General features: G+C 39.1%; 2 pseudogenes; both read right to left on the bottom strand.

The window, feature by feature from the left end:
* Window positions 1-3,467: 3,467 nt before the first annotated feature.
* LOC106416713 lies at window positions 3,468-5,044 on the bottom strand (annotated as a pseudogene).
* Window positions 5,045-6,216: 1,172 nt separating this feature from the next.
* On the bottom strand, window positions 6,217-22,869 carry LOC106406974 (annotated as a pseudogene).
* Between the last annotated feature and the right edge of the window lie 1,826 nt (window positions 22,870-24,695).

Below are 24,695 nucleotides of genomic sequence, written 5' to 3'. Positions count from 1 at the left end.
CAGATCCCAGAAAATACTTTTTTTGTGCCAGTTATGTAGTTCTCCAACAGCATCTACCGGAAAACGCTCATGTCCACCGACTTCTGGCGTCCTTTCTGCACCAAAATCTCTTAGTTGTATCTTCAAATCTTTCCCACAAATTTCCGGAGGTGGACTGTCAAACACCCTCTTGTTCTTCGTAAACAAATTCCTACTCCTACGATATGGATGATCAGGTGGTAGGAATCTCCTGTGACAGTCAAACCAACACGTTTTCCTTCCGTGCTTTAGTTGGAAAGCATCAGTGTTATCTTGACAATATGGACATGATAGCCTTCCATGCGTTGTCCATCCAGACAACATACCATATGCTGGAAAATCACTTATTGTCCACATTAGTACTGCCCGCATTTGAAAGTTTTCTTTACACGAAACATCGTATGTTTCAGCACCTTGAGCCCATAGTTGTTGCAACTCATATATTAGTGGCTGAAGAAACACATCAAGTGATCTCTTAGGATGCTCTGGTCCGGGAACGAGAATCGAGAGAAACAAAAACTCTCGTCGCAAGCACAAGTTTGGGGGGAGGTTGTATGGTGTAAGAATGACGGGCCATAGAGAATACTGTCTTCCACTCTTGCCAAACGGACTGAAACCATCAGTACATAATCCAAGGTAGACATTTCTTCTCTCATACGCAAAGTCGGGATACTTTGATTGGAAATGCTTCCACGCTTTTGCATCTGAAGGATGTCTGATCTCACCATCTGTTGAGTGCTCCGCATGCCATCTCATTGGTTGCGCTGTGCGTTCAGACAGATACAACCTCTGCAACCTTTCCGTCAAAGGTAAATACCACATCCTTTTATATGGCACTGGAACTCTTCCACTCGTATCTTTATAACGAGGCTTTCCACAAAATTTGCATGTAACCCGCTGTTCATCCACCCTCCAATAAATCATGCAGTTGTCGCTGCATACATCTATTACCTGATACGATAAACCAAGACCAGCTACGAGTTTCTGAACCTCGTAGTATGAACCAGGAGCTACATTATCCTCGGGTAGAATACCTTTTACAAAATCAGCAATCGCATCCACACAGTCTTCAGCCAAATTATAATCTGTTTTAATGCCCATCAATCTTGTAGCAGATGATAAAGCTGAATGACCATCTCTGCAACCTTCGTACAATGGTTGCTTTCCAGCATCCAACATATCATAAAATCTCCTAGCTTCTGCATTGGGTAAATCTTCCCCTCTAAAATGATCATTTACCATCTGCTCAGTACCTACACCATAATCTACATCCGTTCTAATTGGTTCTTCTAATCTAACCGCTGGCTGAGGTTCACTAGTACTACCATGTTCATAATCAGTTTCCCCATGATGATACCAAATTTTGTAACTTCGTGTAAACCCACTCAAATATAGATGAGTCCAAACATCCCACTCTTTAATAACCTTTCTATTTTTACAATTAGAGCAAGGACATCTTAACATACCTGTTTTTGCTTCCGGTTGTCGGTGAACTAACCCCATGAATTCAGTTATACCTCGTTGGTATTCTTCCGTAAGCAATCTCGTGTTCGGATCCAAATGAGGTCGATCGATCCAAGAACGAAAATAATTTGAAGAAGACATATTTTTTATGAATCAAATTCGTGTGTAAATAGAGTAAGAGGGAGGATGAAGATATGAAGTGAATGAAGAGGAAGAGGAGTGCTTGTATTTATAGTTTAAATCCTGCCGACATACCGAGGAAATTCCGACGGAATTCCGACGGACAAAACTAGTTCGTCGGAATTTCCTCGGAATTTTGTAAAATCCCCCAACGGCTCTCCAACGGCTATAATATTTCCTCGGAATTCATCGGTTTTTTCCGAGGAACACAGTTTTCCTCGGAATTTCCTCGGAATATTCCGACGGACTGTAGTTTCCTCGGAATTCCGTCGGTATATTCCGAGGAAATTCCGAGGAAATTCGAGGAAACCCAATTTTGTGTTTCCTCGGAAATTCCTCGGTATATTCCGAGGATTTCATTTTCCGTCGGAATGTCCGTCAGAATATCGCTGTTTTCTTGTAGTGGTAGTTTGAGGGATGATCATTCCATTTCTCTACAAGCGTCTTAGAAGAACAAGACTAGCTCTAGCCTTCTAGATTGTCTTGGATATTTTGTACCAGTGGAACAGCCTGCTTCCACTGAGGTTTACTACGCAGTAGCAATGCTAACACAGAAAATATCGAGATATTAGATACTGAGAAAGTCCTTCACCCTGCCCACTACAAAGTTAGACACTGTGTCGTCTGAAGGTAGAGAGTCAAAGAAAGCCATAATCTCCACACGTTCGGCAATTAATCTCGGTCGAGTGAAGCTATAACATGTGGAAAAATCGATAGCTTCGGGAAAAGATGCTTCCGGCTCCTTCTCTCTCATTCGCGCGTACACGATGATGGGAAATTAGAAACCCTAGGGGGATCCGTCATCTGATTACCGTCCAATCCATCGACGCCATACTGCATTCCGACCTTATGTCCAGCAAATTCTCCTCCTTCCAACTTCGGAAACGCTTAGAATCCGCCGTCAATGGCTTAGCCTGCTGCTTTGCCTAGAAAACATTTGCTAGATACAGATTTATCCAGACCCAAGAATGGAAGTGTACCAAACCAAAATAACCAAAACTGAAACCAAACCAAGAATCGACTGGACATTCAAAATTTTAAAATACATACTATATACTTAAATATCAATATATTTAGTTTTTAAGTAACTAAATATCAAAAAATACTATTTACAAACTGTAATACTCAAAAATTCCAATTACACGAAATATTTAAAATCATCTTAATTAACTGACATTTTTATCTGAACAACGCGAATTGTTGTATATTTAACTTTAAAAAAATTGAATTATCTGACGTTTTTATCCATATTATCCAAAGTTACACAAAAAGTTGGAACCGAACCGGAGCCATATTAGACCCGAATCTTTTTTTAGATATTAACTGATTCCTAACTTTACTATAGAACCGATGCAAAATTCAAGTACAATATAATCTCTTTAAATTAATACTCTATAAATTAATATACACTAAAAATCTTTATAAAATAATATAATTTTATAGTCCCAAATTGAATTTTTGGTTCAATTAGTATATCGATAAATTAATATCTCTATAAATTAATAAAAAAAATTATAGTTTTGGTGTAGTCCCAACATTATTAATTTATAGAGGTTTCACTGTACAAGAAACTAACAGCTTTTTAATAAAAGTATAGTAAAATTAGTGGGTCTCAAATCCTTTAAATATTTTTGATAAATCATTTTAATTTATATAAAGTACCTTTGCACATTTTGCAATTCATATATCTGTTGCAAGAAAGAATTAAAGGATGCTTGAAAATTATTCCTCAGCTAAACTGCATGTGAAGAATATGATGATTCAGGATCATACTTAGTTGAGGAGAACCAAATCAAGGTAGGTTATAATCATGAACATTAACTTCAATAAATTGAAAACCCCATATCTCAGACAAAGCAAAATTAATACAAGATCCTAATCAGATTTGGAAGGATCGAAGATTTGACCAACAAACATAACAATTCCGGTTCTGTCTTCTCTAATCATGAAAAGAAATGGATGATCTGCCACGAAATCTATCATCTTCCGTACAATTGGTCTGCAGCCGCCAGTAGATTTCCGCAGGGCAGTAGCAGCCGCAGCTTCAGTACCTACCTCATCGATTTCAATGAAAGCTTTTTGGTACAATGACACATTTAGCTCAAAATCATCAAAAGCCTTTGAAGCTTCAAACCCAAAATTGATCTTAAATTTTGGAATTCTGAATTCGCCAACTCTATCTTTGTATCTCGGTATGTGAGAGTCCAAAAATCCATGAGTAGATGTCAATCTCTTCAAAAGATTATCCAGTCCATCTCTCTTGTCAGGTAGATAGAAGTACATTGAGAATTTGCGGTCGGCATCATCACGGCCTTGTTGATAATCGAGCCTCAGGACCTTGAAATCATCATAAGCCTTTACATATTGGTTATTATGGCTGCTCATGAAAGGCACAGAGACTGATTCTCCATTGACAAGGTGAAATGGTTTGTTTTTAGTCAAATAACTATCAAACTTCTTTTCCCAAGATCCTTTGAAGTACAATGCATTTCCATAAATCCATTCGGTTTGGCTTGTCACGGATCCTTGAGGAAGAAGGTCTTTGATGAGATTATTTGTGTGCCGTAAAGCCCATGCATTGACCTCCATACGCACTATTTCCGCCTTCAAAACAGCAAAATCATCAATCATTAACAAAAAAAGAAGTATATATATAGCTATAAAATTATCAAAAAGAAAAGGATGCCTAGAAAATCCCGAGATAAAAATTTAACAAAAAATTAAAATCATTAACCGGACCGAGATTATGTTCCAGTAATAAACGACTGAGATATGTTTCAGTGATAATCAAAACGCTAGACAATCCCAAAAATAATAAATAGTAAAAGTACCTTGGTATTGGTACTGAAGTCAACTTGAGCGAACTCAGCTTTGAAGAAATTTACTATGAGATCCTGCCACGAGGAATCAACCGAGAGTGATTGATCGATCCAGACTCCATTAAGTGCTGCGATTTTAGGTCCACCGCTCGCACTGCCGTCTGCTAGAACCACAGAACAGATCTCACCAAACACAGCGTTGAGCTCTTCGGTTGAGGAAGAGCTAAGAAAGGAGAGGATGAAGGATCTTAGTGTTTTGGCTTCTCGCCTATTAGCCGCCATGGTGAGCACCGCGTTTATTGATACCGGAGAGAAAACCAAGTTAGAGTTTTTGGCTAGGGTTGAAATTACTTTCCCCGCAAGGAACATTGCTACGTCGTTTGCTTCTTCATCGCTTCTGCCAAATCAATCTTTGATAGGGAAGGACTTGGGGTTACTTGTGATTCACAAAGTTTTTGTTTCTTCTTTGGATTTGTCTCTTGGATAGAGAGATCTGCGACTTGTGATTTACCAACTTTTTCTTTCATCTTGATGTTATCCATCACCGTCTTTGGGGGTTTCGTTTATTTTGTGTGAGCACACATACATGCATATATATACTACTTCTATCTAGGAGTCTAGGACTAAGGTCGGCGTATAGTCGGTTTAGCTCTTTTTTAAGGAAAAAAAAAATCAAAGGAATATTTCTGCATTAAAACATATATGAATAACGTGAGAAATTTGGAAACATGTCGCGTTATCAATATATATAGAAGTTTTTTTGGTTAAAAGAAAAACTTCTATAACGTCACAAGTTAATTTAATTTTCCTTTTAATTTAATATCTAGTAAACCTTTTAATTTAACTTGCCTTTTCTTACAGAATCCCATAAATAAGAAAAGGAAATATTTATAAATATAAACATATAGATTCTTATATATAAACGAATTATGATATTATTCATTTTATTTTCTCAAAACAACACATAAAAAAAAATATCTAGAAATTGTAAAGATATACATATATAGACACACACACACACACACACATATATATATATATATAACATAACTTGACAAAACAAATTGAAAATCTAAAATAAGTTAGACATTATTTTCTGAAACTAATAATAATAATAATTTATAATAAATATATTATTGATCAAATGATTAATACGAAAATAATTTTAAAAAACAGCTTATCTAATATCAAACTTTTCAACAAAATTAATTACATAGATAACCTTAATGAACTAAAATTATACCTAAATGTCATTAGTGATAAATGTTTTTATTTCCTTTTTAATAAAACTTTAATTAGTTTTTAATGTAAAATTACTTTTTTACAAAAGCACTTTAAAAATAAAATTAAATATTTATAAAATATAAAAACATACAGAATATTCCATATGTGAATGAATTTTATTTTTATTATATTGAAAAGTATCATTTTAATTTTTAGTTTTTTCATCAAATTATATGTTCGCTTATACTACTGCTATATAAATATCGAAGAGAAAATTTTGAATACATTATTCATAACCTCTTTTCATAAGAGGAATTCAAAATCACTTATATATGTATTGTTTTTTTTTCCTGTAATCAAACCCAATATCGTTCAACCAAAAAAAATAAAAATAAGAATAATCCGGTCTGAGCCTATTCTAGATAGCCTTCAACCGAATGAACATTTCGCTAAACTGAACTGATTAGATCCAATAAGAAACAAACCAGACTGGAGTATGGTAAAACCGGTCCTAAGCTGGAGAACATTTAAAAGGATTGAAGATTTGACCAACAAACAAAACAGTTCCGGTTTTGTCTTCTCTAATCAGGAAAAGAAAAGGATGATCTGCCACAAAATCTATCATTTTCGGTACAATACCATTGGAGGTACAATAACCTAGTCGAGCAGAAACAGCCACAACTTCAGTACCTTCTTCGTCAATTTCGACACAAGCTTTTTGGTACAATGACATTTCGTGCTTCCAATCACCAAAAACCTTTGAAGCTTCAAACCCGAACTCAATCTTGAACTTTGGGATTCTAAAATCACCAACTATAACTCTCTCTAATGGAATGTGACGGTCCAAGAATCCATGAGTAGATGCCATTTTCTCTAAAAGATTATGCAATCCATCTTTCTTGTCGGGTAGATAGAAGTACATTGAGAATTTTCGGTTGGTATTATCGTCACCTCCTTGTCGGTATGGTAGTCCTAGGACCTTGAAACCATCGTAAGCCTCAATGTATTGTCTTTGACCGCTTGTCATGAAAGGCACACGTACATATTTGCCGTTGAGAAGGTAAAAGTCATTGTATTTCGTCAAGGACTTGTTGAACTTATGTTGCCAGACTCCTTTAAAGTACAATGCGTTTCCATAAATTTGAGTCGTTAGGCATGTAACGGATCCAAGAGGAAGAAGATTTTCGATGAGACCGTTGGTGTGATGCGAAGCCCATTTATTAACATCCATACGGATTTCTTCAGCCTAACATAATAATTAAAAAAAAAACATTATAGCAAAGATAGTTGGATAACTTGAAGATATCTACAGGCAGTGCCTGAACATTGATGGGCCCCAAGCCAAAAATTAATATGTTAATAAACACTAAAAAGATAGGAAGAAGGAATGTTCGAACCTGTGACACTACGATAATGATAAAAACATGTAACAACCACTAGACTATAGTAGAATACTTAAGAAGTTTTGGCCCCTAAAATAATTAATATCAAAAAGATCCCAAACTCATGCTTGATTTGCCTGCATCCAGTGCCTGCATCCAGGCATGGCCCTGGATATCTAATATCTAACATTATTTTGAAGGTTCTTACAATTTACTACAGATATCTCCAAAAAGTTATCGTGTAAATTATTTCTCAAAGAAAAATATCAATATAAATATGTATTATTGTAATTTTACAATAAAAAAAAACTAATCTCATAAACAAACTCATGTTCACTAAAAATCAATCTAAATTAAACTCGATTATTAAATTAGTCTAAAAACAAAGTCGTGATCATGAATCTTGAGTTGAGTTGGCTAGTTCATAAGTTATATGGTTCATTTTGACGGCCCTAATCTATAATATAATGAGGCAGTTGCCTCATTTTTGTGTCGCCATGTCAGCGGTATGTGAGTCTCACTTTAAAAAAGTGTGAAAAATGTCAAGTCTGTGGCTCGAACCCGGGTTATTGACATATAAACACCAACATTTATACCACTAAACTAAATGATACTTTATACATTGATGGCCGGAACTAATATATATTTAATAGGAGAGTTTACTCTCTCCTTAAGTTGTACACGTATGCATTTTATAAAGACTATGGGGTCCATGATTCTTGGTTTGGTTTAGTAATTCTATTCTCGCGTTTGGTTTTTAAATTATATGGTATGATTTAAGTTTTCCCGTTCAATTAATGTTTTATTATGTTACTAAACACAGCGTTTTGTCGATTAGGGGTTTTTTAAATGTTCTTCGTCTCTTTACCTTTGCCGTCTCCGTTCAGCTTCTCTGCAAACACCAAACATTAATCTTCCCTATTGTTCAACGTATGTCTCTTGATTTACCAATTAATGTTTTCGTCATTTAATTCAGAAGCGATGTCGATCTCTCCGTTTCCTTCACGCCAAACCTATAAATTATAGATGAATCTTCAGAACCTCTGTTAGTTAATCTTCTTTATCAAGCGTTCATTGTTGCTCGACTTCCCCCGTTTTTGGAACTCGAAAAACATCAAGAAGCATGGTGAATTCATGGGAAGCACTCTACTCAGGTATTGTATCGACAAAAAATTAAGAGATTATTTACTTTCATTTTTTTTTTGCTATATGTTTCAGATTGTCTCTCATCACACTGCAGGGAATTATATGAAGTCAAAGAAGGCAAATAAGAAGTTTGAATTCAAGGTGTTCACCGAGACCGGTCTGATTACAGATGGTACACAACAAAGTAAGCGTACAAGTCTGATTTTTTTTTATGAATTAGAATTTCAAGAAGAAAACATCAAAAAGAAACATAAAAATTTTATCTGATTAATTTTCTATATTATAGGTTCAAGATAGATGACAGTGACCTTAAGAATAAAGGAGGCAAGCCTACTGTTAGAGTTTCTAACGTTGGCCACGCATTGCATGTCTGGCTCAATGGAGAATACCATGGTAAGATTGAGAAGCTACAACATTTAGATGTTATGTTTAGAGAACTGGAATAATTAATGAATTTGTTCAGGAAACGGACATGGTAGCCATGATGAGAAGAGCCCATGGTCATTGTCAGGACCCTGCTTCTGTTACTTTCTCTGTGCTAAGCCTAGCGATGCATTTCCATGGCTGGCTCTCCTTTATTATTACACTATACTATAAGTTTCCTCTCAAACAAGATAGGACGGGTTACTATGAATATGTTGGTTTCTGTCCATGAACTCTTGGTTCTGGAATGCAGTTTTCCACACTCGATAATCATCTACACATTACTTTTATCATCCTCAATCTTCTGGTGATCTGTCTCTATGAATTCTCAGGGATGTTGACATCACAAAGAGGTTGGACTACTCATCTGCAATAGCCGTTCTCGGATTCTCACTCATCGTATCCATCCTAAGAACCTTTGATGTTCGGGTGGAGGCTGCAAGAGTCATGGTATCCGCTCCATTACTAGCTTTAGTCACCACCCACGTACTGTACATTAACTTCTACAAACTTGATTATGGTATACAGAGAACTCTTTCCCCTATCTGAAACCAGTTCCATTTTTTCTCCACATTCTCTGTGAGTTCAATGTTGTTTACAGGTTGGAACATGATTGTGTGTGTGGCCATGGGAGTCGCTCAGCTTTTCCTATGGGCAAGATGGGCTGTTTCTAGGCATCCTTCTAATTGGAAACTGTGGGTGGTTGTGATAGCTTCAGGTTTAGCTATGCTTTTAGAGATATATGACTTCCCTCCGTATGGAGGCTACTTCGATGTTCACTCTATTTGGCACCTCGCCACAGTTCCTCTAACCATTCTCTGGTGGAGCTTTATTAGAGACGATGATGAGTTCAGAACTTCCAGTCTTCTCAAGAAATCTAAGACAAAAGCGAAGTAAGTTTACTTACAGATGCAGAGGTTTCTTGAGCTTTTTCAATGTTTTTTATTTGACTTGGCCTTGCTTTTGGTCAATTGAGTCTTAAGACTTTTGTCAATCTTTTTGGAGTCTTAAGATTTTTGTTAATATTATGAGAAAATCTTGTGATCTATATATGATTGTGTTAATATAATTTGATTTTACATAAATTGTGTGAATTGTAGGGTTTAATTTAGTTAAACAAAATTAGCTTTAATGACCATTCATACAAAATCTAAAGTATTTCAATAATTTCATGACACCATATTAACCATCGCGCAAAGTCACTTAAAACAATTGCAGCAAGGAACCACAAATCGAAAGCCTTGGTCAGTTTATATACATTTATTCATGTTTGATACAATAATGTTCCATATCATTGGGTTGAATTAATAACTGGAAACCTAGAAGCTCTCCCGACGATGAAAAATAAAACGACCTAACGGTTGAGTTAGAAACAGAGAAAACTAATGTTCCAAGGCCCACCAAATTTCAAATCTAAACAATTTAAACCCAATTTATTTTCTTGAAACATAAAGCTATACCAATTTCTTTTTTGGTCTGCGATTGATTTTTTTTTCAAAAACCACAAAACCATTTTTATTAAAAAAATCGCAAAAACTCTATACTAAATAGTTATATAACAATTTAAATATATACATATCTTCACTTATTACTTTAATTTTACAAAAAAGACTACATTTGAGAAGTTTCACAATAAAATCCGTGTAAACTAAGAAAACTATATTATTTACTGTACATATACATTTAAAAAATTTAAAATCAAAATTTAAACCCTTTTCCGTACACTATTTTAACCGTAACTTAACAACTACAAAAGTTCGGTTATCTTTGATCATTTTTATGCTAGAGGTCAATCAAATCTATACCAATATAAGATTAAAAAAATAACAACGAAATGAATACTATGGTCATTGTTAGATCTACCAAATGAACATGTATAACTTTCGATCCTCCATTCGTAGACAATTATAGACAACATGACAAAATTAACTTTTATCAAAAAACAAACAATACAATTACATGCACAAAACAACACAATGCATCGACAACTTACCCAGCCCCGCGCAAGCGCGGGGGCTAAACCCGTAGTTTAATTAATTAGAAAGTGATGAAAACAGAAAACATACTATTCTTGCTGCATATAGAAGTACTAGTATATTACCCTGTGCTATGCACAGATCAATTTTTGTTTGCATCTATAAATTATCTCTTTTCTCCTAAATTTCAATGTTTTTTTTATGAAACAGATTTTATTCGATTAAAATTGTTTCACTCATATTTTCTGGAGCTGGATAACACACGCATCTAAAATTAGAAATTGCTGCGTCCAAACAAAGAAATTGGAAGCATCAAAACAACTATTGTTGGGGTCAAAAACAGTTACAACGAAGTTAACGTCCAAATCCCCGAAGAAGAAAAACGTAGAAAACTTCTTCGACAAATACTTTTTCTAAATAGTTTCTTCTTTACGAAAAACCTTTGCGGAAGAAACGCGGATCATCGGACAAGAGCTCGAGAAGGATCGTTACGCAGCGACCAAACACATGCTCCGCTCGGTCGCTACGTAGCGACCGAGTTCGAGCCAAAGCTCAGTCGCTACGTAGCGACCAAACGTCCATTCCGCTCGGTCGCTACGTAGCGACCAAGCTCGAACCAAAGTCCGGTCGCTACGTAGCGACCGACCTCTTCCGAAACGTCGATATGACATCAGTCCATGCATTCTTGTCTACCCTTCGATGCTATCTCCCGACTACCGTAGCGTACCCATCTCACGTTCCCCGCCATTTTTAAGTTATCAATCAAACTTTACCGTAAAAACAGTGGAAAGTTCATTCTTTATCGAAAGAAGCCGTAATAAACGTTTCGAGTCGAAAGACGGCCCAAAGGGACCTAAGACGTGACTCGAGGCCCAACTTACGATTTCTTAACCAACAGCCCATGAACCACATGTCGGTTTACGCTTGGTTCGCAAGGGAAGATAAATGTCAAGTTTCCGCGGATAAATACGAAATTTGGAAGATAATTACGAATATCGGAAAAAATGGAATATCTCCATTTTTATGCTATGGCGGCTTAAGGGCAGAAGAGGAAGAGCGTAAACCGACCTTGGAGACAGTATATAAGGGATCCTAGGCGAGAGGCATGGGAGGGACTTTTCAGAGAAAACTTAGCACTTAGAGCAATTAGGCAACTTTCCGTTTTTGTTATTTCGAGCTGCGACTCAATTAGGTTTAGCCGTCATAGGGTTGCTAGAACTAGGAATCTCGCCGACAGCTCTCGAGCTCAGGCTTATACCTTGTTGTAAACGCTCATACGCAAATTCGGAATAAGACTTCTCTTTGCTCTCTTCTTACGATTTTTATACTTCTTCGTTGTCATTATTGTGTTCTGATTTGCTTGGCGTGTGGTATTAGCAGATATCCGGGACCTCTGGGAAATTAGGGTTTTCCTAGTTTCCTTATTTAAACGGAAATCGACAGTGCAAATTTCGGTGTGGCATCAGGGGAATTCCTCGGCTACCTAGTCACATTCCGTGGCATCGAGGCTAATCCAAAATAGATCAACGCACTGATCGAGATGGCTTCGCCGAAGAATAAGCGGGAAGTCCAGAGGTTGACCGGTAGAGTCGCAGCCCTTAACCGTTTTATTTCGCGATCAACAGACAAGTGCCTGCCTTTCTATGATGTCTTACGGGGAAATAAAAAATTTGAATGGTCAGAAGAATACGAAAACGCTTTCCAACAGCTGAAGCGGTATTTGGCTTCCCCCCAGTCCTTGCAAAACCAGTGGAGGGGGAACCTTTGTTCTTGCACATCGTTGTATCAGCAACAGCTGTGAGCGGCGTGCTAATGAGGGAAGAACGCGGTGAACAGAAACCTATTTTCTATATCAGCAAAACCTTGCTGGATGCCGAATCTAGATACCTGTTAATGGAAAAATTAGCATGCGCGGTCGTAACATCGGCCCGAAAACTAAGACCATATTTCCAATCCCACACGATCGTCGTCCTCATGACTTTTCCCCTACGAACGATCCTGCACAGCCCGAGTCAATCGGGCAGATTAGCCAAATGGGCGGTAGAACTGAGCGAATACGATATCGAGTACCGACCGAGAACAAGAGCAAAGTCACAAGTGCTTGCGGACTTCTTGGTCGAATTACCGACAGAGACCATAACCAACGAGGAACCAAATTCCACTTGGCTCCTTCACGTCGACGGATCCTCGTCCAAGCAGGGATCAGGCGTCGGAATTCGCCTCACATCTCCAACGAATGAGATCTTAGAGAAATCATTTAGGCTGGAATTCCACGCCTCAAACAACGAAGCCGAATACGAAGCACTCGTCGCAGGACTGCGTTTGGCTCACGGCTTGAAGATACGAAACGTCCACGCTTACTGCGATTCCCAGTTAGTGGCAAGTCAGTACAGCGGAGAGTATGAGGCCAGGGACGAACGGATGGATGCGTACCTCAAACTGGTCCGAAAACTAGCTCAAAAGTTTGACTGTTTTGCCCTCACAAGAATTCCCCGTTCCGAAAACATCCAGACAGATGCTCTCGCGGTCTTAGCATCAAGTTCTGATCCAGGACTTAAAAAGGTGATTCCGGTCGAGTTCATCGAACACCCGAGCATCGGACCACCCGAGCATCGGACCACCAATCGTCGTCAACCTCATAGAAGGTCAAGATGACGAAGAAGAAGAAGTGGCAATACAACCTTAATCAGAGCAATCTGATTACGGCTGTGATACCCCGTGGCTGTAGAAAATTCAAGACTACATTATCGACGGACGCCTGCCCACCGAGAAATGGGCAGCCCGCAAATTCCGAACACAGGCCGCGCGCTACGTAATAGTAGATGGAAAAATATACAAATGGAGATGCTCCAGACCACTTATGACGTGCCTGGAAGGGAAAGAAGCGAAAAAAGTGATGGAAGAAGTACATTTTGGGTCCTGCGGCAATCATTCCAGCGGAATATCACTGGCAGTAAAAATCAAACGTCATGGATACTACTGGCCAACGATGATCGGAGATTACGAGAAGTTCGCACGAAAATGCGAAAAAATGCCAAAGGCATGCTCCAACCATCCGACAACCAGCCGAAGTCCTCTACTCCATCACATCGCCCTATCCTTTTATGCGCTGGGCCATGGACATCGTCGGTCCCCTTCATAATTCAAAGCAAAAGCGTTTCCTTTTAGTCCTCACCGATTTCTTTTCAAAATGGGTAGAGGCAGATTCGTACGCAAGTATAAAAGATGTCCAAGTCGAAAGTTTCGTATGGAAAAACATCATCTGTAGGCATGGAGTTCCTTACGAAATCGTAACCAATAACGGATCTCAGTTTATCTCCACCCGGTTCGAGGCATTCTGCGAAAAATGGAAGATACGGCTTAACAAATCAACGCCCAGATATCCGCAGTGTAACGGACAAGCTGAAACGATTAATAAAACCATTCTCGACGGACTGAAGAAACGCTTAGAGGCCAAAAAAGGCAGGTGGGCCGACGAACTCGAGGGAGTCCTCTGGTCCACCGTACCACCCCGAGGCGAGCAACAGGAGAAACCTCTTTCGCTCTGGTGTACGGAACGGAATGCATGATTCCCGCAGAAGTAGAATTCCCCGGTGTTCGAAGAAGATTACTTCCCGAACGAGAGGAGCTCAACAACGCAATGCTCCTCGACGACCTCGATCTCATTAACGAGCGCTGAGATCGAGCGCTCATCCGAATCCAAAATTACCAACACGCAGCCGCGAAGTACTACAATTCCAACGTACGGAATCGCAGATTTAATCAGGGAGATCTAGTCCTTCGCAAAGTCTTCCAAAACACCGCTGAACGAAACGCGGGAAAACTCGGAGCAAACTGGGAAGGACCCTATAAAATCGAAAAAATCATCCGACCAGGCTCCTACGAAATACCCAACATGGAAGGCATAAAAATTCCAAGGACCTGGAACGCGATGCATCTCAAAAAATAATACCACTGACCCACTCGCAATCACCGAACTACGAGACGGCTTGATCTCCATAAGGAGTACGTAGTCAGTTTGTCAAAAGGCAAATTCAGCTGTCCCCCCTCATCAAAAAGGGGGGAGTGGATACGTATACTCGTATACTCTCAAACTCGAAAACATCCGACCACGCCTTCGATGTTTCCGACATATCTCAACCAAGCAAATTATCTTGTATCCGCGAAACATTTTCGAATTCGAATATAAATCAGCCGTTAGGAAGAAGCATCCATTGGCATCGCGAGACGTCGTGAGAGATGCTTCAAGGATTACTTCTTCCGAACGACGAAAACGGACACTCCGTCAAAAAATGATGAACATTTTAACACATATCTTGTGCAAAAACTCTAAACAACGGCATTTGCCGCCAAGTTCGGTGCTGATCACATCGAACTCTCGAACGCCCTAAACAGAGATAGCCATCTTACGAAGATGACTCTCGTACATCCGACACAAGGATAATAGCGCTATAAAAGAAACACGAAATTTTGGTCCAGCACTTCCGGTTGGCTTAAAAATTGTCTCCGGAGAGATGCTCGATTCGTATCTAACAAGTCATATAAGCCGAGAACCTATCGCGGACTTTAAATCGGTACGAATCAGGTTAAAATCGCGACAGATAAATCGATAGCCGGCTAGTCACCGCACAAAATCTTAAACCGAAAGTAAACTTAGGTCTTGCCTTAAACCCAGCGCACTGGTCTCTAACATCTCAAGGCATGATATCCAAAACATACGAGATCCCAAAACCATGCCTCTATGTTATGTTCGACATCTTCAGATATCCCGCGATGTTGATACCTCGAGGAAAAACTCTCGAAACAGATCTCGAACAAAACATTTCACATCGAAAAAGGATATGAGACGACAACTCATCACCCTTCTTCCACTCCATACGTAAGCTTATGAAAAATGCAACTCGACCATCTTGTCATAAAAGCCGCAGAGCGGCGGGGATTCAAAGCCACACACGGCCAGTCCCGAAACACGAAATAAGGCCATTTAAGGCCGAAACATCGAACATAAAAAAAATCTCCCGCAAGAGATCTAACCAAAGTCATCCTCAGAATTCACGCTCCCTCTTAAACGTCGCTTCATCTAAACCTAGAGCCGCGTCACCCCCGAGTACCCATCCTTCCCCTCCCTTGCAGCTAGGATGAGATCGAAATCTCCATCCACGACTGCCAAATCTCCCTTGCAGCCGGACAGTCGGGCCTCTTCGGCCTCTAAGGTCGGAGGAGTCTCACTTTGGAACGACTGAACCACGGCCATCCCGCCTTCGATTGTCGCCAAGGCTAAATCCATGTTCCGAATGCACTCGAGGGAGCCCAGAAAGGCGGAGATCTTCGCCAAGCGAGCTTGGAACTCAGAACTAAGAGCGTCCTTGGCCTCTCGAATCCCGCGGCTCACTAATCCTGCATCATTCTCAATCTGACGCTGAAGACGACGAACTTCCGAAGATTTGGCCTTCCTGGCTTTCTTCTTCTTTGAGCAATGAACTCACCTTCTTCCCGAGGTCCCTCTCGAGCTCCCCTATCGCGATCTCAAGTTTCGACACTTTCACGGAGTGAGAACCCTTGACAGCCGTCAGCATGGCCTCGGTTTCGAACCATCTACCCTGAAGTTCCAACAACTCCCCGGCAAGACGACTGGTCTCAGAACCGCACTCGCTGATCATCCCGTCGATCAACGACACGAACTGCGAAACGAGAAGAAATTTAGAGATCCTTTGTCTTTTAGAAAAATATACAACGATCAAGAAAGTGAGTGAGCGACAAACCTTTCCGCGAAGCCCCGACGTTATGCTCGAGCCTCCTTGCTGCGAAGATTCCCTGTCACCGCCCTTGGTAAACTTCCTCTTCTGGCCCTTAGGCTGAGTAACCGGAACAACACTAGGAGCGTGCAGCGCTAGAACGATCTCCTTCCTGGCAGGAGGAGGCGGCATAGAGTCAGCGGCCCTCCCCTTATCTTCGACGAGAATCGGAGTCGTGGACGATCCAGCAGGTAAAGCCGAAGCATCCGGAACAACCGAGCCTGCGAGAGTTCCCGTATCTCGGGAGTTACGCCCTCGGTCCCATGACCCGGAGCAACGGCCAGTGCAGAAGACGACGGTAACTCGGCGCCGGCTCGAACATTTTCTTTCTCGGCTTGGCGACGAACTAATTTCTCTCGAAAGGAGAGATGATCGGCAACGCAAGCCGGCGCTTCGACCGGAGAAGTCGGAATCGGCGCCGGAGATGTAGCCTCGCCCATCTCAACATCGGAACTCCGCTTGTCACCATGGGAAGAAGACATGTTAAAAACAAGATATTTGGAGCTAGAGAGTTTTTGAAGGTTTGAAGAAGGAAAGGTGTGAAGCAAATGAATGACAAGAGCTCACTACTTATAGAAGTATGAGATCAGAATTTTATTTTATTTTTTTATTTTTTTTAAAAAAACATTTTCTCGAGAATTCTCTTCCACTGAGTTTGAAGTAAACTTCGTTCAATACGCCTAACTTCGCCAAAATCGTTAAACCGCCCGCAAGAGTCTCGACTCTAACGAGCTGTGGGGCTAACTGTTGGGGTCAAAAACGGTTACGACGAAGTTAACGTCCAAATCCCCGAAGAAGAAAAACGTAGAAAATTCTTCGACAAATACTTTTTCGAAATAGATTCTTCTTTACGAAAAAACCTTTGCGGAAGAAACGCGAATCATCGGACAAGAGCTCGAGAAGGATCGTTACGCAGCGACCAAACACGTGCTTCTTCGACAAAGGGACCTAAGACGTGACTCGAGGCCCAACTTACGATTTCTTAACCAACAGCCCGTGAACCACATGTCGGTTTACACTTGGTTCGCAAGGGAAGATAATGTCAAGTTTCCGTGGATAAATACGAAATTGGAAGATAATTACGAAGATTGGAAAAAATGGAATATCTCCATTTTTATGCTATGGCGGCTTAAGGGCAGAAGAGGAAGAGCGTAAACCGACCTTGGAGCCAGTATATAAGGGATCCTAGGCGAGAGCATGGGAGGGACTTTTTCAGAGAAAACTTAGCACTTAGAGCAATTAGGCAACTTTCCATTTTGTTATTTCGAGCTGCGACTCAATTAGGTTTAGCCGTCTTAGGGTTGCTAGAAATAAGAATCTCGCCGACAGCTCTCGAGCTCAGGCTTATACCTTGTTGTAAACGCTCATACGCAAATTCGGAATAATACTTCTCTTTGCTCTCTTCTTACGATTTTTATACTTCTTCGTTGTCATTATTGTGTTCTGATTTGCTTGGCGTGTGGTATTACCAGATATCCGGGACCTCTGAGAAATTAGGGTTTTCCTAGTTTCCTTATTTAAACGGAAATCGACAGTGCAAATTTCGGTTCCCACAACTATTGTGATCTTTTAAAAAGAGGATATACATATTTGGAAGCATTTTTCATAAAAAGTTGAGATATATAGGAACACATAGAAATATTATATTTGATCCACTTAACTTTTATTTGTATTTCTCTACAAAAAAAATTATTTGTATTTCTCTAACAAAAAAAATACTTTAAAATATAATGTACGTAGATTTGAAATAATGAAAATAAAAAACAGAATTAAAAATATATGTCAAAAAATTCAGTTTATATTTAAAAGACTTACCAATAGTTTTGTAAAATCGTTGAATATTCTGATATATTGTGATAATAGTCTATTTGCATCAACAAAGTTGTTGATACTCTTTCTCTTGGTAGGGTGTTAGGTTTTTGTTGTCTCTCCGCATCTTATGAAAGATGCATCACATCATTTTTCCGGTACAGTGTTAGGTATTTCTGCAAACTTGCAACGGTTACAAAAACAAAGCATAGTTTTGAAGAGTAACATAAAAGAGAAACAATAAGAGAAGAACTAATGATACCACTTGTTTTTAGATTATGTACGTTCTGCTCTTTCACTCCGTTTGTTGTAAAGAGCGCTCTTTTGTTTTTTTTTGTAGTTTGAGATTTTTGTTTTGCTTGATTATCTGTTGGCCTAAGCCGTTCTTGTTAATGCCAAGTTTGTCTTTAGTCTTCCTCTTCTCGTTTCTGTTTTTATTCGTTCCAGAAATGTACCTTACAGAAAAATCTTGGTGAATTGGTTCAATATCTAATAAGAAGTGCATAATTAGGTAACTACACAATATAATTATGTGTGGGGATCAGATTCAATCCAGGTGATGTTGCAATTACCAAACTAACCACATGACGTTTTGTTTTCGCGATTTAGGGTAGGCCGTATTTAGGTAGTAAGCTAAAATGGTTATACTTTTAATTGGGGGGTTAGTAATGATTGCCCTTTGCCCACCTTTTTACGTGTGTCTGTTGTGCATCACGAACCAGTAGAAACATAGGAAAACCTGACACAGCGGCTGCATGGCCAGGAAGATCAAAAGAAAAGATATTGGGTTGCATGCGAAAAGTTTTTCTTGGGGAGGGTTTCAAGAACAAGTACTCGAGGTTTGTGTATAAAAGGAGCTCAACGATGAGATTCTTCTCACACTTGACGAAATAAATCAAGGTGATTATTCCTGACACAAAATAAATGTTCTTTTCTCTGTCGTTAGAATGTTCTTCTGACCTACAATAAATTTGTTTCCTTCTGTGTGCTTAGTCATGACGGCGTCGGGTGAAGAAACGAGCTTGGACAACTCCGTTCCGTGTAGCTGCGGTTATAATTCTCTTCTTTTAACATTTTAATACCCCTTTCTGTTGAAATAAAAACAGAGAAGAAGTGTATTTGGAGTCAAAATAAATATGTAGTTAAGGTGAAGTATATGGACGACAACGCAATGGTATGCCCAAGAGATGTTGTTTTGTTTGCAAAACTTTTCCAGATTATGGGACGAGTGATATGTTTGTGGCGACGGTAATAGAAGAAGAACGAGATTGGTTTTGGATTCGGGGTGATAGAGGATGAGAACGAGAGTTTTAACACATTTAAAGATTTATCCAGCTAGAATATGTTGTTCTTGGACAATATATTAATTAGCTTCTATACGAAAATTGCTAGGAGAATTTTTGGGAAGTTAACGTTCTAATTTTAGGAGTGGACGGATAAAATATTATTGGATACACTAATTATATTAATAGCCGACAATAAAATATTGTAGCCTGTTAAGCTTTTCATTAGCATGTAAAATATATTAAAGATTGTTTTAGCATTTGTTTGTATGCTCGGTTTATAGCATAATCCAGTTTTGAGATGTAAGGAGTACAATACGTATCGATACCTTATTTTAAATAAAATCCCTTCTTCGTATAATGTTGTAGTTATTGAGTAAACAAGTCTTTCGTAGATTACAACAAATAAAAATTAGCTGTGTAATTGAATAAGAGAGAAGTGCTCTAGGAAAGTATGGACAATGTTTCTTAAAAATATTATTATCTGGAAAAACCTTCAGACTTCAGCTAAAACATAATACTAGCTATCAATAATAAAAGAGAAGTGCCGGTGAAGACTTGGATTTAGGCCCTTGGAATCAGTTAAGAGGAACAATACAAAAGCACGAGATCCAAACTCTGATGCTAACAGTCAGCTACAAATGATGAAGCTAGCTTTGACTTGTAAACCGAAAGGAGTCGAGACAAGCAATGGTTGTGAGAGGAAAAAAGACATCCTTTGAAGGGAGCATCATGGAGGGTAGATGCTGAATGTGTTGATGAGAAGTGAAAAGCTGATAGCATCTCTGTGTGAAAGTTATTTTTTGCTTTTTAGTAATAAAGTGTCTATTTGCAGGGTTACATCTTCATTGGTTGGTTACTTGTTATGTTAGACCGTCAATTTGTTTTTGTGAAGGCTAAAAAATTTAGTAACAATCTAACAGACCTTGAACAATAGCACTATCTATTTTATCTTTTTTCGAGATGGTTAAACGGGAGTTTAGCAATGTCTCTCGTCGTTTTGGTTTACTAAATTCACTTGTAACCGTTGGTGTAATGAAGTGTCTGATGCAGGATTGCATCTTCGTTGGTCGGTTACTCGGTGTGTTAATCTGATAGTTTGTTATTGTTAAGGGTAAACATTTTAGTAATCAACTTGGATGATAGCAGTATGTTTAATCTTTTACCGGGACTGTTAAAATGAGAGTTTAGCAAGGGACCTGGTCGTTTTGATTTGTTAATTCCACTTGTAACAGAGAATCAGTTCAAAAAATAAAAAAAAACTCCACTTTCTCTTAAATATATATCAAGCCCCTAGGGGGAAATCTGAACATAAATAGACCGGAGCTCCGATGAAACGGAAATTGCTAGGTTACATGGAAAAAGAAGAAACACACCTAATTAAACACACAAACTAAAGCGAACTAGAGGAGATGTGGGAAAGAAGACGAAGGAGGCGGAGCCGCCACCTGCGACAGACACCGCCGCTGCCAGCATATCATTTTATCCGGGACATCACTATAGCAGAGTGTCCGTGCCAGCTAATAGAACCTTCACCGGTGTACCTTCAAAGCTAAGCCATCTCAAAGGGCCCCGCTGCCACATAACACCAGAGCCATAAAGAACACCCGACTCTCGAACTCTTCCGCCGTTGATTGCGAAGGGTCTCCACCTTCTCACAAGTCCGAACAAGTCGTCACCGGGAGAACCGCCATCTCTATGGATAGATCCGCCGTCAAACGAGCACCTCTCAACAATCGAGACAAACTTTAGGGATCCCGATGATTGACTTGCGGAATCGGTTGTCTGCTCCACCGCCCTCAAGCAGAGCCTCCGCCTTAAACCAACGAGCCACTATAGAACAGCCAAAGCTTTCCTAATTCTGTCGCACAACGTAAACAATCAGAAAGGAAGAGAAGAAAGAAACACCACCAAAATAAAACCAGATGACATCTACAAGGAAAAGATGGAGGCGGCGTTACACGGCCGCTTGGATCTATTTGGATTGGACAATTAACACAAATAAGACATAGTAAATAGAGTTATGTCTGATATATATCATTTAAGTGATGAACAGTAACGTATAAAGAAGAAGAAGAGGTGTCTTGGTTCGGGGAAATTTGAATATAATATAATATATCAATTTGTCTGACACAGATACATTTATTTCATGTAGAATTGGATTATCAGAAAAGAATCTAAAGGAATATGTGGGCATCATGAAAATCGAAGAGTAGAAAGCAATAGGGGTATAATGGTCATAAATTAATCTACAATTCCTATGAAAACAAAAAAATGTTATAAGAGCTAATTATTGGATCTTTCTTGTATGTAGAGTGCAAATTCTCAAAAATCTTTATATATTTCATTTTGTAAGTATATTTCAGATTTTTCATATTTGGAAAAAGAGATAACCTGAGGCTGAGTTCTTCGAAGGGAAACCTTGCATGTGAGAGAGCGAGGCTTAATATACAGACACTGCATATAAAAGAGTAAGATCATGAGAGACTGAGTAAGAAAAAATATTTGTGAATTTGAGTAGTAGAGAAAGTGTGTTTTGTCTTTCTTTTTGCGTGTGGATCAATAAGATGGCAAATATAAACGATGGATGAATAACTGGAATCTGGAGATTGATAATTGGTGATCGTGGAGTTGTTGGAGAAATGGATGAGCAAGTACTTTTTACAGTAAATTTAGGAAACAAACACATAATTTAGTTGTGGAGATCGTGCTTGCCATTTATTTTTTTCAATAATGATTTTATTGTTTTAAATATTTTTTAATTTTTAAAATATAAATCCATGTGTCAAAATCTGATTGGTAAGGTGACTTGTGCTTTAGTATATATAAAGATTACCTTGGATCGGAAATCAACTTGAGCATACTCAGCCTTGAAGAAATTCACCAGGAGATCCTTACAAGAGCGACTAAAACCGCGTGATTTCTCAATCCAGACTCCATTAACCGTGGCAATTTTGGGGCCACCGGTCATGCTGCCGTCTGGGAGTGATCTCTAGGAATACAGCGTTGAGCTCATCGATGGAGGCAGATTTGAGGAAGGTCATGATTCTTTTTTGACGCTGTCGGATTGGGAGGTGCAGCCTCCATGGTGAGCACTGCGTTCACTGATGCTGGAGAAAGACCAAGTTAGAGTTTCTTGCTAGGGTGGAGATTACTTTCCCAGCAAGGAACATAGATACGTCGTTCTGCTTCTTCATCGCTTCTACCAAATCAATCTCTGTGAGAGATGGACTTGGGATAACTTGTGATTTGCAAAGTTTTTACTTTTTCTTCTTTGGATTAATCTTGGTAAGAGAGGCATCTTCAGCTTGTGATTTGCGAACTTTTTCTCTCTCTTTTTTAGAATCCATCATGTTGGGGTTTGTAATAGAAAAACAAAAGATGTTGATTTTGTTCTCAGATTAGTAACAAGAAGGCTCGTTGGGGCGCGGACATACGCACATCTTGTTGCCTATGTAACACATTCCTCGAAGCCAGGGACCATCTGTTTCTTCGTTGTGAATGGAGCATGGATCTTTGGAGACTCGCGCTAGGAAGACTGGGTTACACTAATGCGGGGTTCCATACATGGTTAGCCTTCTCGGAATGGCTAATGTTACGAGACAGAGTCGCACCAATGCTGCTCAAACGTTTGGTGGCTTCAGCAACTATCTACTCAATCTGGTCTGAGCGCAACAAGCGTTATCACGATAGCATCTCCACTCCGGCGGCGGTAATCTTCAAGAGACTCGACCGCTTTATAAGGGATGCTATTCTGTCCAAAAGAATCAAAGACCAGCTGTGGACTAATGCAGCATTGGCTTCTTAGATAGTATTTATCTTCGAACCTCTCTTATCTGCTTTGCCTTGTTTTTATCTTTTTTGCCAAGGCAAATCATAACATGATTAAACCTATTGTAATAATTTTACAAACTCTACCCATTTCAATGGAATTCACATATTTGGCAAAAAAAAAATAGTAACAACACTACCAGAAAACAGCGGTATTCTGACGGACATTCCAACGGAAAATGAAATCCTCGGAATATCCCGAGGATATTCCGAGGAAACACAAAATTTGGTTTCCTCGAAATTTCCGTGGAATATACAGATGGAATTCCGAGGAAATATCAATCCGTCGGAATATTCTTATGGAATACCGAGGAAAAATGTATTCCTCGGAAAAACCGATGAATTCCGAGGATATATTATAGCCGTTAGAGAGCCGTTGGGGAATTTTAAAAATTCCGAGGAAATTCCGAGGAAAGAGCCGTTTCCGTCGGTATTCCGTCGGAATTTCCTCGGTCTGTCGGCAGAATTTAACTATAAATACAAGCACCCCTCTTCCTCTTCATTCACTTCATATCTTCATCATCCCTCTTACTCTCTTTACACACGAATTTGATTCATAAAAAACATGTCTTCTTCAAATTATTTTCGTTCTTGGATCGATCGACCTCATTTGGATCCGAACACGATATTGCTTACGGAAGAATACCAACGAGGTATAACCGAATTCATGGTGTTAGTTCACCGACAACCGGAAGCAAAAACAGATATGTTAAGATGTTCTTGCTCTAATTGTAAAAAATAGAAAGGTTATTAAAGAGTGGGATGTTTGGACTCATCTATATTTGAGTGGGTTTACACGAAGTTACAAAATTTGGTATCATCATGGGGAAACTGATTATGAACATGGTAGTACTAGCGAACCTCAGCCAGAAGTTAGATTAGAAGAATCAATTAGAACGGATGTAGATTATGGTGTAGGTACTGAGCAGATGGTAAATGATCATTTTAGAGGGGAAGATTTACCCAATGCACAAGCTAAGAGATTTTATGATATGTTGGATGCTGGAAAGCAACTATTGTACGAATTGCAGAGATGGTCATTCAGCTTTATCATCTGCTACAAGATTGATGGGCATTAAAACAGATTATATTTGGCTGAAGACTGTGTGGATGCGATTGCTGATTTTGTAAAAGGTATTCTACTACCCGAGAATAATGTAGCTTCTGGTTCATACTACGAGGTTCAGAAACTCGTAGCTGGTCTTGGTTTATCGTATCAGAATAGATTATGCAGCGACAACTGCATATTTATTGGAGGGCGGATGAACAGCGGGTTACATGCAAATTTTGTGGAAGCCTCGTTATAAGATACAAGTTGAAGAGTTCTAGTGCCATATAAAACCAA

The sequence above is a fragment of the Brassica napus genome, chromosome C9 (genome assembly GCF_020379485.1).
Source record: "Brassica napus cultivar Da-Ae chromosome C9, Da-Ae, whole genome shotgun sequence".
Taxonomy (NCBI): Eukaryota; Viridiplantae; Streptophyta; class Magnoliopsida; order Brassicales; family Brassicaceae; genus Brassica; species Brassica napus.
The sequence above is the reverse complement of the archived record's forward strand: the minus strand, read 5'-3'. Positions and strand labels throughout refer to the sequence as shown.